This window comes from Triticum dicoccoides, chromosome 6A (assembly GCF_002162155.2).
Source record: "Triticum dicoccoides isolate Atlit2015 ecotype Zavitan chromosome 6A, WEW_v2.0, whole genome shotgun sequence".
Lineage (NCBI taxonomy): Eukaryota > Viridiplantae > Streptophyta > Magnoliopsida > Poales > Poaceae > Triticum > Triticum dicoccoides.
In genome coordinates, this window is record NC_041390.1 from 222,382,189 (window position 1) to 222,391,829 (window position 9,641).

The window sequence follows — 9,641 nt, forward strand, 5'->3', positions numbered from 1 at the left end:
ACCTACGCATCAAAATCACAACGATAGTTTGTCAAGTTGGTGATGTTTTAACCTTCGCAAGGACCGGACGTAGCCACACTCGGTTCAACTAAAGTTGGAGAAACTGTCACCCGCAAGCCACCTATGTGCAAAGCATGTCGGGAGAATCAGTCTCGCGTAAGCGTACGCATAATGTCGGTCCGGGCCGCTTCCTCCAACAATACCGCCGAACCAAAGTATGACATGCTGGTAAGAAGTATGACTTATATCGCCCACAACTCACTTGTGTTCTACTCGTGCATATAACATCAACATATAAAACCTAGGCTCTGATGCCACTGTTGGGAACGTAATAATTTCAAAAAAATTCCTACGCACACGCAAGATCATGGTGATGCATAGAAACGAGAGGGGAGAGTGTGATCTACGTACCCTTGTAGATCGACAACGGAAGCATTAGCACAACGTGGTTGATGTAGTCGTACGTCTTCACGGCCCGACCGATCAAGCACCGAAACTACGGCACCTCCGAGTTCTAGCACACGTTCAGCTCGATGACGATCCCCGGACTCCGATCCAGCAAAGTGCCGGGGAAGAGTTCCGTCAGCACGACGGTGTGGTGACGATCTTGATGTACTAATGTCGCAGGGCTTCGCCTAAGCACCGCTACAATATTATCGAGGACTATGGTGGAACGGGGCACCGCACACGGCTAAGAATATGATCACGTGGATCAACTTGTGTCTCTAGGGGTGCCCTCTGCCTCCGAATATAAAGGATGAAGGGGGGGTGCGGCCGGCCAGGATATGGCGCGCCAGGAGGAGTCCTACTCCCTCCGGGAGTAGGATTCCCCCCCCCCTTTCCTAGTTGGAATAGGATTCGGGAGGGGGGAAAGAGGAGAGAGAGAAGGAAGGGGGGCGCCGGACCCCTCTCCTTGTCCTATTCGGACTAGGGGGGGAGGGGCGCGCGGCCCAGCCCTGGCCACCTCTCCTCTCTTCCACTAAGGCCCACTAGGGCCCATATACCTCCCGGGGGGTTCCGGTAACCTCCCGGTAATCCGGTAAAATCCCGATTTTACCCGGAACACTTCCGATATCCAAATATAGGCTTCCAATATATCAATCTTTATGTCTCGACCATTCCGAGACTCCTCTTCATGTCCGTGATCACATCCGGGACTCCGAACAAACTTAGGTACATCAAAATGCATAAACTCATAATATAACTGTCATCAAAACCTTAAGCGTGCGGACCCTACGGGTTCGAGAACAATGTAGACATGACCGAGACACGTCTCCGGTCAATAACCAATAGCGGAACCTGGATGCTCATATTGGCTCCTACATATTCTATGAAGATCTTTTATTGGTCAGACCGCATAACAACATACGTTGTTCCCTTTGTCATCGGTATGTTACTTGCCCGAGATTCGATCGTCGGTATCCAATACCTAGTTCAATCTCGTTACCGGCAAGTCTCTTTACTCGTTCCGTAATACATCATCTCACAACTAACTCATTAGCTGCAATGCTTGCAAGGCTTATGTGATGTGCATTACCGAGAGGGCCCAGAGATACCTCTCCGACAATCAGAGTGACAAATCCTAATCTCGAAATACGCCAACCCAACATCTATCTTTGGAGACACCTGTAGAGCTCCTTTATAATCACCCAGTTATGTTGTGACGTTTGGTAGCACACAAAGTGTTCCTCCGGCAAACGGGAGTTGCATAATCTCATAGTCATAGGAACATGTATAAGTCATGAAGAAAGCAATAGCAACATACTAAACGATCGGGTGCTAAGCTAATGGAATGGGTCATGTCAATCAGATCATTCACCTAATGATGTGATCCCGTTAATCAAATAACAACTCTTTGTCCATGGTTAGAAAACATAACCATCTTTGATTAACGAGCTAGTCTAGTAGAGGCATACTAGTGACACTCTGTTTGTCTATGTATTCACACATGTATTATGTTTTAGATTAATACAATTCTAGCATGAATAAAAACATTTATCATGATATAAGGAAATAAATAATTACTTTATTATTGCCTCTAGGGCATATTTCCTTCAGTTAGAGGGCATGGGCGGTAGAGCTGGTCCACCGGAGGCATGGGAGGAGATTGGATCCGATGGCGAGTCGTGCAAAGTTGGGAAGGACGGGAGAGAAGGAAAGGTGCAATGGGAGAGGGGGCTGGAAGGTGCACCATCGTGAATAGAGAAGGAAGGCTGGGAAGGGGAGGATACATGCGTTGCCACCACCGTTGTGCTTCCCTGGGTGCCACTCCTCTTGGTTATTTTTCATGGTCAGATAGGGAAAAAAGGCAGGTTGACACATGAATCCTTTTCTTTTGCAGCCCGAGGGTAATTCCAGTGGAATAAAAGCAAAGGAGCTTCATAATACGAGAGGCAACGTCTCATGAAAATTCGCTAATGTATGATCAGGAGGCGTCACCCAGGGAGGAGCGTGTCGTGGTGTTGGGCGGAGTGCGGTGCTTTTGCTCGGTTGCTGATGCAGTGCACCTCGTGGTGGCATCTTGGTTTGGCTCTCGAGCAGGGTAGTGGTGCCGCAGTCTGTGCTCCGACAAGACGGGAGGAGCTCTAGGCTCCAGACCTGTAGGTGGGTGCGCTCAGGGCTCTGTCCAAGCATAGGTATGCGGTATCTCTGGACAAAAGTCCTGCCCGTGGTTGGTGATGACAATACTTGCAGGTGTTGTTTTCTTATTGAAGGCGTCACCGGGGAGATTCAGTCCCTCTCCTGTCTTTAAGCTCTACTCTCCGGGTGAAAACTAATATCTGCCTTGTGTGGATCGGCGATAGCGGCGCCCTTGGCGTTGTTTCTTTGGTGGAAGCATCATTGTTGGAGATTTGACCTCTTGACAGAAGCACTTGAATTGCGACGAAATGGTTGGCCGGACGCTTGCGCTCCGTCTTCGGCCGGCAATGTTGGGCACTCGGAGCACACTTGACGTGCATAAAGCGTCGGGTGGGTCACGTTGGGTGTCCTCTCATGATCAAAGAGGCACATGTTCGTTCCTCTTTAGCCGGATATGTCTTCTCTCTCTGCTGCCCATGAAGTCATCGCGGCCTAGTCTGATGCAACAGAGTGGTGCTTATTGGCAAAGTTGATGCGAAGTCGAAGTCGCTGGCCGTGAACATGGTCGGTGATGTATGATAATATCGCTTTTGTCAGCGATGTGCTTTTCTGTTCGTGTGGTGTTTAACCTTTAGGGGTTCTTGTATATCCTGTTTTTCTTTGGCCCTAGCAGAGGTAGGTGTAGTGTGCTCTTTGTATATGTTTTTTACAGCTCCTAGCATCGGTTTGTTACCGCTTCATCTATCAATGGGTAATAGCAGCTCTCCTGCTATATTTCAAGAAAAAATCGTTAATGTATTTGGGCCCATTTCAATCCGGCGTTTCGTGCGCATCCAAACGAAATGAATTGCTACCCACGCAATACCAAATCCAAATCATGAGTCTAATACAGACATCCAATCGCAGTCACACTTATGCTGGGATCGTTCACTTCCTTTCAATCACTTTCATACTTCTATTGTTGTTGCCGTCAAAACAGAACCCCAAAGTACCTAAACTGAACAAATTAAATGCCTAATCATACAGGGAGAAACCATTCTTGCTCTCCCATGCGATGTCGCGATCCCTCCTCATGGCCGAGCTCCACCGTTTCTCCCTCCCACCCCCGCGCCGCCTGCCCTTCCCGACCGGCTGTTCGTCGGCCTCGCCTACGGCGTCGCTGGAGTCCACCTGTTCCCGGAAGAGCAGGTTGTCCTGGAGGTGCTTACGGAAGCCCTTGTTGAGGAACCGCTTCAGGAAATTGAGCTGGACCAGCCTCGCCCATGTAGACACCCTGAGCACGCTGCGCCCGCTCGTGTACGACGATGGCATCGACTCCTCCGTCTCCGGGCAACCGACTTGGCTCATGATGTCGGCGATCTGCTGGAAGAACTCAACCTGCTCTTCCGTGAGGTTCTGGCCGCCGCTGGCATCGGCGACGAGGTCGGACAGTATCATCTCGATCACTTGGATGTCTTCGGGCGAGGCGTGTTGCGTCAGGTTAAGCTCGGCGCACACGGCCAGCGCCTCGCCGGCGGCAATCCGTACGTCGGGGTGTTCGCACTCGAGGAGCTCGGCGAGGTCGTGGAATGGGATGATGGCCTCTTTGACGGTGCAGGGGTACGACCTCAAGTCACCGACGGTGGTGAGGAGCAAGGCGAACGCGCGCACGGCGGCCGCCAGGACCTCAGGGCTCGGTTTCGTCTCATCTTCGGCACGCCTGATCGCGCCCCACACGGCCTCCACGGACGGGCCGCGTCCTCCGGGCGGCGAGTGCCGGCGAGGGTTACGGCAGCGAGGCAATCGAGAGAGGCCACCATGGTCGTCGCGCCGGATGATGGTGTCGTGGTTCTAACTCTGACAGTGATGTAGGGGGGTGTGCATGGAGAGGCTAGATCTCAGCTATGGAGAAGTTGTAAATACACCAGGATGTACGAGTTCAGGCCCTTCGCGGAGAAAGTAACAACCCTACATCTCGGTGCCCGGAGGCGGTCGATTGAATTATGCGTGTGTGAATAACAGGGGTGCGAACCCTTCATACCGAGGAGGGGGGTGGCTTATATAGAGTTCGCCGGCCCTCTCCTGCCCTCAGTGATGCAGGGTTTAAGGTACATTTAAGGTTGGGCGTTACTGGTAACGCCCCTAATAAAGTGCTATAATGACCATAAAGACTACTTAATAGCCGATCGTTTGCCTGCTGAGTGACTTTAGGTCTCCTGGCAGTCGAGTGGTAGGCTTCATGGTCGAGTGATAGCTTCTTGGTCGAGTGTCTTGAACCCGTCGAGTAGGATACCTTCAAGTCGATTGAAAGGTGACTTCTTCTAGGGATGTCCTTGGGTAGGGCTCTTTGGACAGGTCCGTGCCCCTACCTAGGTACATAGCTTCATCATTAGCCCCCGAATGGATCGAGGTTTGAATGGGGAAACAGTTGGAGATCTTTCCGACTGGTTCTTTGGGCTACATGAGTGCCTCGTTTTGGGTCAACCGTCACGGATGACGTCATCAACCTCTTTCAGTCGCCTTGATCTATTCCAGGCCTTTCGTCGAGTGAATTTCTTTACTTGTGACATACCGAGTGTCGGCGCGAGCGGGGTCTTCTGTTTTGACAAGTTGTTTTGCGGCCCGCGGATGTCGCGGGATTCGGATTTCGGGAAGCGCGCGGGACGGGAGCGGCCGCAGTAATCGGAAGCGATAAAGCGGAAGCTCCTCGATTTCCGCGCCACCTTTTTCGCCACGTACTGCGTGCGCGTCTGCTGCGGGATTTGACTGGATTGCCTGGGCCTACCAGTCAGCCACTCGGGAGCGGCCTCTTATAAGTAGCCGGCTCGGGGTTTCCAAACAGTGTGCTCTCTTCTTCCTCTCTCCCTTCGCAAGCTCCTCCGCCACCTCCGCTCTCACTCTAGCGCCGCAGACCCGTGCGAGATTTGCCGGCGACGATGGCGAAGGACAAGACATCCGCTCTGGAGCGCACGAAGAAGGCGGCGGCGCAGGGGAAAGGGAAGAGATCTGCTCGGGGCGGATCTTCCTCAAGGTCCGCTCTGCCCCGCGGCTGGATCCAGGGCGACTGGATGCCGTCGGTGATCCGGCAAGAAGATCTCGACGACATGGTCGAGGGGGGAGTCATTCCCCACGAAGCTGCGCGTCTCCCGGGGAGAGAGATCGAACCTCAGCCTCGCGACGGTGAGTGTGTGCTCCTAGCCACCCATGTCAACCGAGGGTTTTCTCTGCCGCCCCATCCTTTTTTCCGGAGCTTTCTGAACTTCTTCGGAGCGCAGCTCCACCACTTCACTCCCAACTCCATCGTATATCTTGCTGCTTTCATTTCCATGTGTGAGGGTTTCTTGGGTTGCCGCCCCATTTGGGGACTCTTCAAGCACATCTTTACCTGCCGCTCTCAATCGGTCAAGAAGGCCAAGTCGAGTGACGAAAGGACGCAGGTGATTCAGCTGTGCGGGGGCCTGGCGATCCAGACAAGGGGAAAGAGTTGTTTTCTATCTATCACTTTCCGGAGTCGGTCCGCGGTTGGCAGGCGACCTGGTTTTACTGTCAAGACCAGGCGACCCCAGGGCAGTCGACCGGACTTCCCCCTTTCTCTCTCGACCGAGCTGAAAAACCTGCTTGTCCGAAAGTGACACCGGAGGAAAAGGCCCAAGTCAAAGTGCTGGCTGGTCAAGTGGTTGAGCTTGCCCGTGAGGGCGTGACTGGTATGGACTTGCTGGAGGTCTTCCTCCGGAGGCGCATCCAACCGCTCCAAGCTCGTGACCACCCGATGTGGCTGTACTCGGGTCTCGACGACACCACTCAGGTCCACCCGGAGGAGGTTACTGACGAGATGCTGGAGGGGTGGCTGTCGAGCATCACGGGGAACAAAGACAACCCCCGAGGAGCCAGGAGGCTAATTCCACTCGACAACTCGTATGACGTGGACCAGGTATGTCTTTATGCTCCTGACTAAGATCTTGTTTTCTTCATTGGTCTTCTTTGAGTAGGTCGATTGACTTTTGTCTTGTCTATTGTTTTCTAGGCGACTACCGAGATGTACTCGACGCCCAACGGGGCCCAGGAGCCAACTGAGGAAGGGGAGGCGAGCGGAGGTGAGAGTGGAGACGACCAAGGTGAGTGGGAGTCCGACGGTGAAGGAGAGGGAGACGACAACGTCGACTCCAGCGAAGAGGAGGAGGAGGAGGTTGAACCCCCTCGCCCGGAGGGGCGATCCAAGCTCACACACGATCCAGCGCAGGAACGTGGCAAGGCGACTGCTTCTGTTGGGCAGTCGTCGAAACGCCCTCGGACCTCTTCTCCTACGCCGACTGGGAAGGCTCCCAAGCACCCACGCGCGACGCTGTCCAAGCCGCCCAAGGCTCTGCCCAAGATGAAGATGGCTGTCCCTATTATTTCCGGGTAATAATAAAACTTGCTTTCCTTCGTCGACCGTGGACAGATCCTTGGTCGATTCATTGAGCCAACTGACTGATTTTCGAGATTTGCAGCGCTGTTACTTCTGAGATCTCCGCCAAGGACGACGACCAAGAGATGGAGGATGTTGTTACCTCCAACCTTGGTACGATTACTGACATTCCGTTTTGAGTTGACTGAACATTTATTGCAACTCTGGTCGATTGATTGTTTCCCTTGTAGCCCCTCCTCATGTTATCGACCTCCCGGATGACGACGACAATGAACCGCTGAGAGTGAGGAGGAACAAGAGTGCGTTGGCTGACAAGATCCCCCAATCTGCTCCGGCGTCTGAGGCCGTAGCTCGGGATGGTGGTGACACCGCTCGGGCTTCTGTGACTTTCGCCATTCCTCTGACAAGTGTGTGGCCTTCGACGTTGACTGCGGATCTGCCTTCGCTTTTTGCCGCGTACCCTGTCCCTGAGGACCAAGCAGCTGCCGCAAAAGAGGCTATACGCCAGGCGGGGATCATGATGGAGCAAGTTAAGGTGGCTCGGGAGGCCAGCCAAGCAGCTTATGACGCGAGCTCGGCTCTTCATAGCAACGTCCAGGTCGGTCGACTCAACACTTGGTCTGTTATGATATGCTGTTTGAAGAATCTCTTTTCCGAAGATCTTTGTATCTGTACACCCACTGGGTGTGTCTGCCAATTCTTGGACGAGTGGGGGCACGCTAAGTGCACCCACTGGGTGTAGTCCCCGAGACTACGGTGGACTACTGGCAGTCGACTGTAGTCTTTATATTGTGTTGATGTAGTTGTATTTCTTCACTTGGTCTGGTCAGGCCATGTCAAATGGGACTATATCCGGTCGACTGCGGGCAGTTGACTTTTTGTTTGTTTTTTTTACAATGGGGGCACGCTGAGTGCACCCACTGGGTGTAGTCCCCGAGACTACTGTCGAATGTTCTTGATTCGGTTGTAGTCTTAGAAACGTCATCATTGTCTCTTAGTTACTCGGAAGCAACTTATTTTGGACGTCTGTCGACTGATTTTTCTTTTTACAGAAATCCTGCAAACTTGTAGCTCGCTATACTGAGTTGGAGAATCAGCAGATCCAGCTCAACCTTAACTTGGAGCTTGCTCAGGAGAATTTGAAGAAGGCACAAGAAGAAGCAAAAGGTATGGCTGGTGAGGTTCTCCATTCTTGACGAGTGGCTTTTCTTTCTTGTCCATTCTTGATGTTGATTGCACTCGACGCGCCGCAGATAAACTGGAGGAAGCTCTGAAGAAGAAGGATCAAGATCTTGCAGAGGCACAGAAGGAGGTCTTGGACAAAACGAGGCTTGCTGAAGAGAAAATGGCCTCGGTCGGAGCTCTTGAGCAGGAGAACTCCAGACTGAAAGCTGCTCTCGAGGTAGCCAATCAAGAGGTCAGCCAACTGAAGAACGACAACGTGGCTCTGCACGACAAGGCAAGTGAGCTGGCGGGGAAGAGGAACGATCTGGAGGATTATCTCGGTGGACTCGCCAAGAAGCTGTTCGTTGTGCTCGAAGGTAATTACTCTGCCCCGACTTTCTTGCAGTTACCAAGTCTGTGTAGGGTCACTGTCTTATTCTTGAGTCGTGTTTGCAGAATTCTGTCAGAACTTTGAAGAGGAGACCAGTCGAGTGGAGCCAGGCTTGGACCCTGCTAACTCCCTTGTGAAGGACGAAGCTGCAATGAACGTGCTCCGTCTGGAGTCTCGTATTGCCAGCGTGGTTGACTATCTTGCTCGACTGAAGGTTGCGATTTCGCGGATCGACACATCACTCTGGCCTGGAACGACGCTTCAGAACGACCTCGAGTCCCTGATGGCTCGACTTAATGAAGTCCCAGGTCGAGTGGCGGAATGGAAGAGATCTTCTGCTAGATGTGGTGCTGATGTCACTCTGTCTCTGGTCCGCGTCCATTGCAAGGAGGCGCGAGAAGAAAAGCTGGCCGCCATCCAAGTTGCCAATACCAGGAAGCACAACTTTCAAGACTTCATGGAGGCTTTCATTGCTGCTGCCACTCGTATTGCAGACGGGATCGACTTGGACGAGTTCGTCGCCCCTTCCAGTCCTCCTCCTGAGGAATGAAAAACTTTTATGATTCACTTTAAATTTGCCTCGGAATGCCGAGTGGATTTGTAACCGTTAAACTCCGCCGAGCCGAGGGCTCGAGTACTTTGATCTGAGGTCTGGGACCTTTTAGGCTTTATCTGATCTTGATTTCTCGTTGAATATCTTCATGATTTGATTCGTCGAGTGGAACTTGATCTTCACTCGGAATAACCTTGTATTTGCGGCGCAACTCCAAAGGAGAAGGCAGCAGTCGACTTGCGCCTCGTCGTCCTTGCGGATTGGGTTGTGTCCTGTACTTAGGCGAGCACTGGGCTGCAGCTAAGCCTCCAAGTGGGAGGTTTGCTCTCCACTCGGTAGGATTTTTAAACACTTAGGCGAGCGTTGGGCTGCAGCTAAGCCCCCGAGTGGGAGGTTTGCTCTCCACTCGGTAGGATTTTTAAACACTTAGGCGAGCACTGGGCTGCAGCTAAGCCCCCGAGTGGGAGTCTGGCTCGCCACTCGGTAGGATTTTTAAACACTTAGGCGAATACTGGGTTGCAGCTAAGCCCCCCGAGTGGGAGGTTTGCTCACACTCAGTAGGATTT

At 52.5% G+C, this 9,641-nt stretch overlaps 1 pseudogene; it reads right to left on the reverse strand.

Annotated features, from left to right (window-relative positions):
- Positions 1–3,598: 3,598 nt before the first annotated feature.
- Positions 3,599–9,641, reverse strand: part of LOC119317076 — a 17,029-nt pseudogene continuing 10,986 nt past the window's right edge.